General features: G+C 41.8%; 1 pseudogene; it reads left to right on the top strand.

Moving 5' to 3' along the window:
- The first annotated feature begins 611 nt into the window (after positions 1-611).
- On the top strand, positions 612-6,911 carry LOC119922466 (annotated as a pseudogene).
- The last annotated feature ends 375 nt before the right edge of the window (positions 6,912-7,286 follow it).

The following is a 7,286-nucleotide window of genomic DNA, read 5'->3' as shown; positions in this document are numbered from 1 at the left end:
ACATGCAAATCACTGCACTAAGCGCTGGGGTAGATACAAGATAATAATTCCAGGAACAGTCCCTGTACCATCTGGGGCTCTCAGTGTAAGTAGGAGGGAGGAAGGATTTAATCCCCATTTTACAGATGAGGAAGCTGAGGCACAAAGATGGCAAATAATTTAGACAAGGTCACACAATAGGGAGGTGGTAGAGCTGGAATTAGAATCCAAATCTCATGACTCCCCAGACCCTGTTCTTTCCAGGCTACTTTTGTTGTACTGCAGTTTTCTCAGCTATGAAATGGGGATAGGATTCCCATTCTCCCTACCTCTTAGATTGTGAGCCGTATATGGGAGAAGAAATGTTTCCTCTCTGATTAACCAGTAGTCTGGTACTTAGCACAGTGTCCGGCACATGGTATGCGCTTAATAATTAAAAAAATATTTTTATCGTCTCTCTAGAAATTAAATGGATGTACATTCAGCAAAGATACAAAATTTCTCTTGTAGTGTTCTCATGTAAACACTATTGTATGCCATATTAAATTATATGTATGATGAAATGGCCACTGCAATTTTCTAAATGTTCTTCATTTTGCAATCATTTCAGATAAATATTCCTCATTCCCAGAATGGAAAAGAGGAACAACGTCACAGAATTTGTTCTCTTAGGACTGTCCAGTGACCGAAATTTGCAGATATTCTGCTTTTGGCTGTTCCTCTCCTGTTACATTACAATCCTTTTAGGGAATTTCCTCATCCTCATCACCGTCAGATGCAGTTCCCTCATCAAGCAGCCCATGTACTTCTTCCTCTGACACATGTCCCTAATGGACCTCTGCTACACTTCCACAGTGACTCCCAAACTGGTCGGAGATTTGCTGTCTGAGTCGAAAACCATTTCCTTCTGTGACTGCATGATTCAGCTCTTTACCATGTACTTATTTGGTGGGGTTGAGATTTTCATCCTTGTGGGGATGGCCTACGATCGCTATGTTGCCATCTTCAAACCCTTGCACTACGTGGTTATCATGAACATGTAGCGCTGTGCCACAGTGATTGCAGTGTGCTGGGGAGGAGGATTTCTCCATTCCATCGTCCAGTGGCTTTTTGTCATTTTTTTGCCCTTCTGTGGTCCTAATAAGATCGATCACTATTTCTGTGATATTTACCCTCTCCTGGAACTGGCTTTCTCAGATACTGATGTGACTGGATTTTTAGTCCTCGCCAATACAGGGACAGTTGTGGTTACTTTTACTGTATTGATCTTTTCTTACGTCACCATTTTAGCCAGTCTGAGGACCCGCTTTTTGGAAGGACGTCGCCAAGCTCTCTCCACCTGTGCTTCCCACATCACCGTGGTGGCATTGTTTTTCTTGTCTTCCCTCTTCATTTACCTCCGGTCAGCCCAGACCTTCCCTGAGGATAAGGTGTTTACTCTGTTTCACACCATCATTGCCCCATGTTCAACCCCCTCATCTATACTCTGAGGAACAGAGAGGTGAAAACGGCCATGATAAAGGTGTGGTGTTGGAAGCCGTGTTTGAAGGGAAAATGAAATGGATGTCATCCACAACTCCTCTCTTCCCCTCCTGCATATGTCTTATTCTATCCACCCTCTTCTCGGAACAATCAACCCAGGTTTTCTCCTAGGCTCAGGAGAAACGAGAATTCTTACTGTTTATCGGACTGTAAACATCTCTTCCTCCACCTCAATGCCTGTATTTAATACAGCTTGGAAGGCTTGGAGTGACGTCATTCCTCACAACCGCCAAACTAGCTCACTTCCCCTCTTCAAAGCCCGACTGAGAACTCACCTCCTTCAGGAGACGTTCCCAGGCTTAGCCCCTTTTCCTTTGCTCCACCTCCCCTCACCATCACACCTACTCCCTCCCTCTGCTCAACCCGCTTCCCTGCCCCACAGCACTTGTGTATACTTGATCATATTCATTTCTCTCTTTTATTAGTGATGCATATATATATATATATATATATATATATATATATATAATTCTATTTGTCTATTTTGATGCTATTGATGATTGTATACTTGGTTTGAGCCCACTGTTGGGTAAGAATCGTCACTATATGTTGCCAACTTGTACTTCCCAAGCGCTTAGTACAGTGCTCTGCACACAGTAAGCGCTCAATAAATACGATTGAATGAATGAATGAATGGTTTGTTTTGTTGTCTGTCTCCCCCTTCTGGACTGTAAGCTCGTTGTTGTGTAGGGATTGTCTCTATCTGTTGCCGAATTGTACTTCCTAAGCACTTAGTACAGTGCTCTGCACACAGTAAGCGCTCAATTGTATTTATTTATTTATTTATTTATTTATTTATTATTTATGCTGGAGACAATAATGTGCATATCCATGGAGTTTGAAAAACATGATGTTTGTAAGCATTAAGGAGCTATCCCCATGAGAATGCTCAGATATCTTTGTTGCAGTTTTATGGAATGAATGAATAAATCCCTTTCTCCACCTCATTGCAGCCATCCATTATCCTATGCCATTTCAAATACAATATTTTCAAGAAAAGGAATAACTGCTACTTAAAGTGATGGAAAGCTAATTACAGTCTTCAGTTAATGTTAAAATTAATTGTAGGGAGGAGAGTTACCTCTTTGATGTGCACTGTGCAGCGATGGCAATTGTGCATTTAAGCAGATATAGTTTCTATTAAATGCTTATGTACAAAGAAGGGTTCTCAGTGGGTTCTACTCATACAATTGTCTCAGTCCCTCCTTGCTGACTAATGAGGCACAGGACAGGGGTTGAAAACTCTTTTCAGATATGGAGGGGTCAGCAATTCTGATTTTTAATGGGAAGTTGTGGGCTTAGTGGAAAGAGCACAAGTCTAGTAGTCAGAGGATTTTTGTTCTAATTCTGTTTCTGCCACTTGCCTGCTGCCTGACGTTGGGCAAGTCACTTAACTTCTGTCGGTGTGCCTCAGTTACCTCATCTGTAAAATGAAATGGAAATTAAGACTTTGAGCTACATGTGAAATCTAGACTGTGTCCAAGATGATTAAGAGAAGTAGCGTAGTTTAATGGAAAGAGCATGGATTTGGGAGTCAGAGGTCGTGAGTTCTAATCTCGACTCTGCCACTTGTCAGCTGTGTGACTTTGGACAAATCACTTAACTTCTCTGTGCCTCAGTTACCTCATCTGTAAAATGGCGATTAAGTCTGTGAACCCCACATGGGTCAACCTGATTACCTTATATCTACCCCAGTGCTTAGAACAGTGCATGGCACATAGTAAGCACTTAACAAATACTATTAGTAGTAGTAGTAGTAGTAGTAGTAGTAGTACTAGTAGTAGTAGTAGTAGTAGTAGTAGTAGTAGTAGTAGTAGTAGTAGTAGTAGTAGTATCTTATATCTACCCCAGCACTTAGTTCAGTGTCTGGCACACAGTAAGCACTTAAAAGAGATGATTAAAAAGTCATCTTTACATCACTTAGTGCATAATATTGCTAAGGACTAATTCACCAGGATGAGGTGAAAACAGGTTGGGGAGGCCTGGAATTACACAATGGAAGGGATTTTTTTGAGATCACATTTTTCATTGAAGGAAAGGGGGCTATGTTCTCAGTGGTACCTTCTTCACAATTCATTCATTCTATCGTATTTATTGAGCTTACTGTGTTCAGAGCACTGTATCAAGTGATTATGATATGAGGATTTAGGTCTCAAAAGAAAAAGAAACTCAGAATATGGAGATGGCTGCCATTAAATATGATAAAATGGAAAACCTACTAGAATGGAAGATAAATAGTGGGAGAATAATCTTTCAGAATGCTAGAAACAATAATGTGCATATCCATGGAGATTGAAAAAATGATGTTTGAGAATGCTCAGATATCTTTGTTGCAGTTTTATGTTATAAAGTGATGCTGATTTGCCCCTCACTTGGCAGGTAGACAATCAGTAGTGTACTGTCTGCAAGATGATTTTTGCAAGCATGATGCCTGGTAGTAGGGTCAGAGTTTTTCTCCTTTTTTTCTTTTTTCTAAAGGTACTTGTTAAGCACTTACTATTTGTCAGGCAGTGTACTTGGGCACTGGGGTAGATTCAAGCTAATCAAATTGGACACAGTCCATGTCCCACATGGGACTAACAGGCTAAATCCCCATTTTACAGGTGATGTAACTGAGGCACAGAGAAGTTCAGTGACATGCTTAAGGTCGCACACATACATTGGCAGAGCCAGGATAAGAATCCAGTCCTTCTGATTCCCAGGCCCTCGTTATATCCACTAGGCCATGCTGCAAGAGTTAAGACTTTGACTCAAACTAGGGCTCTGGTTGAAATTTGGCCTAGGTTTCAAGTTGGATTTAGATTCCAAGAGAGAATTGGAATACAATGTCAACCCTGGATTCCCTTAAGGAGCACGGGGCAGCTTTTATCCATACAGTAAGCACATCACAAATACCATAATAATAATAATAAAGATCACTTGCTTGCCGTGTGACCTTGGGTACGTCCCTTAACTTCTCTTTGTTTCAACTTCCTCTTCAGTAAAATGGGGATTCAAGTAAAATGGGGATTCAATACCTGCTCCTCTTCCTACTTAGACTGTGAGTCAATAAGGGACAGGATCTGTGTCTGAGCTGATTATTTTCTATCTACCCCAATGCTAAATATAATGTTTGGCACATAGTGAGCATTTAACAAATATCACATTTCTAACTATTACTTCTCTCAGACCTCCAGTCACTATAGAGAACCTTTACAAAAAAGGACTGGAATATAGGAGGGTATGAGAGAAGTCTTTGCTTCCTTCTGAGACATGGAGGGCTGGAACATGGCTTAGTGAATAGAACATGGGCCTCGGAGTCAGAAGGACCTGGGTTCTAATCCCAGCACTGCTACCTGTCTGCTATGTGACCCTGGATAAGTCACTTTACTTCTCTGTGCTTCAGTGACCTAATCTGTCAAACGGGGATCATCATCATCATCATCAATCGTATTTATTGAGCGCTTACTGTGTGCAGAGCACTGTACCAAGCGCTTGGGAAGTACAAGTTGGCAACATACAGAGACAGTCCCTACCCAACAGTGGGCTCACAGTCTAGACGGGGGAGATAGACAACAAAACAAAACATATTAACAAAATAAAAGATAAGAGTGATAAGAGGATAAGAGTGATAAGGGGATAAGATAAGGGGATAAGAGTGTGAGTCTTATATGGGACAGGGTCTGTGTCCAAACAGATTAAACTGTATCTACTCCAGCTTTTAGAACAGTGTTTGGCACCTAGTCAGCGTTTAACAAGTACCATAATGATTGTTAGTGTTTCCTTGGGTAAACAGTGCTCGGTGATAGTACCACAGTACTTGAGCTCAGGAGGGGATGATAATCAATCAATCAGTCACGTGTGTTTATTGAGCACTTACAATGTGCAGAGCATTCATTCATTTCATTCAAGTGTATTTATTGAGCGATTACTGTGTGCAAAGAACTGTACTAAGCACTTGGAAAGTACACTATAGCAATAGAGACAATCCTTGCCCACAGCAAGCTTCATTTTATTGTATTTATTGAGCATTTAGTGTGTGCAAACCACTGTACTAAGCAGTTGGAGCACTTTACTGAGCACTTGGAAAAGTGCAATACAACAGAATTGGTAGACATTACCATGCCCACAATGATCTGACAGTTTACAGGGGGAGATAGACATTAAAATAAAGTACAACTGGGGAAACATTAGAGCATAAGGAGATGTACTATAAATGATGGGGGCTGGGGTGAAAACCAAAGTTCTTAAGAGGTACACAGCCAGGTGCAGAGTCATTGCAAAGGAGAGTGCGGGGAAGGTAAATGAAGAGAGAGCTTATTCAGGGAAGCTTCTTGGAGGAGACCTTCTCCATTCATGGCTGGTCTGTGTGTTTATGACCTGGCATGCTGGGGTGGGCTGTGCTCTGGAGGGAGACACAAACTCTGTGAGTAAATTCCCAGTTGAGTCTTTGATTCTACAAAAGTTTAAAGACCACTTGGAAAGAGTTCTTCCATGATTTAAAACAAGGTAAACCTGAGTTTCAATGCACGTGGAGGATGTATAATTTATTATTTCCAAAGGGCATCTTTTACCAGCTTCTCTTTATACAAGACACCTTAGCTATATGATTTGTGAGTTTCTTCAATGTTTTAACTGCATAATTCTGTAGCCAAATAGTACAATGAAAGAGCTTGAAATTTAAAGGTGAATGAACACTTATCCTTTGTGTTGACCATTAGGGTTATCATTTCCACATATCCACATATCCACACATCCACCAAGCTAGCTCTTTTCCTCCCTTCAAAGCCCTATTGAGAGCTCACCTCCTCCAAAGGGCTTTCCCAGACTGAGCCCCCCTTTTCCTCTCCTCCTCCCCATCCCCCCAGCCCTACCTTCTTCCCCTCCCCACAGAACATTTATATATGTTTGTACAGTTTTTTTACTCTATTTTGCTTGTACACATTTACTATTCTATTTATTTTGTTAATGATGTGCATCTCCCTTTAATTCTATTTATTCTTACGACTTGACACCTGTCCACTTGTGTTGTTTTGTTGTCTTTCTCCCCCTTCTAGACTGTGATCCTGTTGTTGGGTAGGGACCGTCTCTATAAGTCGCCACCTTGCACTTCCCAAGCACTTAGTACAGTGCTCTGCAGTTCTTTCCTTGCTTCTCCCTCCGTCTCTCCACAGATCCACTTTGTGGGCAGAGAATGTGTCTGTTTATTGTTATATTCTACTCTCCCAAGCACTTAGTACAGTGCTGTGCACACAGTAAGTGCTCAGTAAATATTATTGACCGAGTGATTGAGATCCCTGAGAGACCAGCCTTCCACGAAACAACCCCCCCCCCCGCCCCTTCTTTTTGATCCTGCTTTTCCTTTTGCCAGTGAAGCTGTTTGGCTCGGCTTTATGTCCTCGCCGTTTTGATGTCTGTCTCCCCCACTCTAGGCTGTAAAGACATTGTGGTCAGGGATTGTCTCTATTGATGAATTGTACTTTCCAAGTGCTTAGTACAGTGCTCCGCACACAGCGCTCAGTAAATACGAATGAATGAATATGTGAAAGCAGTAATGAAGGAGGCTTCTAGCTTTTCACTCTGACATCTCACTCTCCCGTCTATGGCAAGGGTCCTGAGGGACCATCCTTTCTACTTCAGGTAAGAAGGGCTTAAGGTAGGTGGTGGAAGGGAAAGAAGGGAGAGGGAGCTGGGAATAGTTGCTGGGGAGAAGGAAGGTTTACTGTTGAGTGGATCTCAGCCCTAATAAGATCTAAACTCTAAGCTAGTTGTGGGCAGGGAGTGTG

The sequence above is a fragment of the Tachyglossus aculeatus genome, unplaced genomic scaffold (genome assembly GCF_015852505.1).
Source record: "Tachyglossus aculeatus isolate mTacAcu1 unplaced genomic scaffold, mTacAcu1.pri scaffold_102_arrow_ctg1, whole genome shotgun sequence".
In the NCBI taxonomy this organism is placed as follows: Eukaryota; Metazoa; Chordata; class Mammalia; order Monotremata; family Tachyglossidae; genus Tachyglossus; species Tachyglossus aculeatus.
The sequence above is the reverse complement of the archived record's forward strand: the minus strand, read 5'-3'. Positions and strand labels throughout refer to the sequence as shown.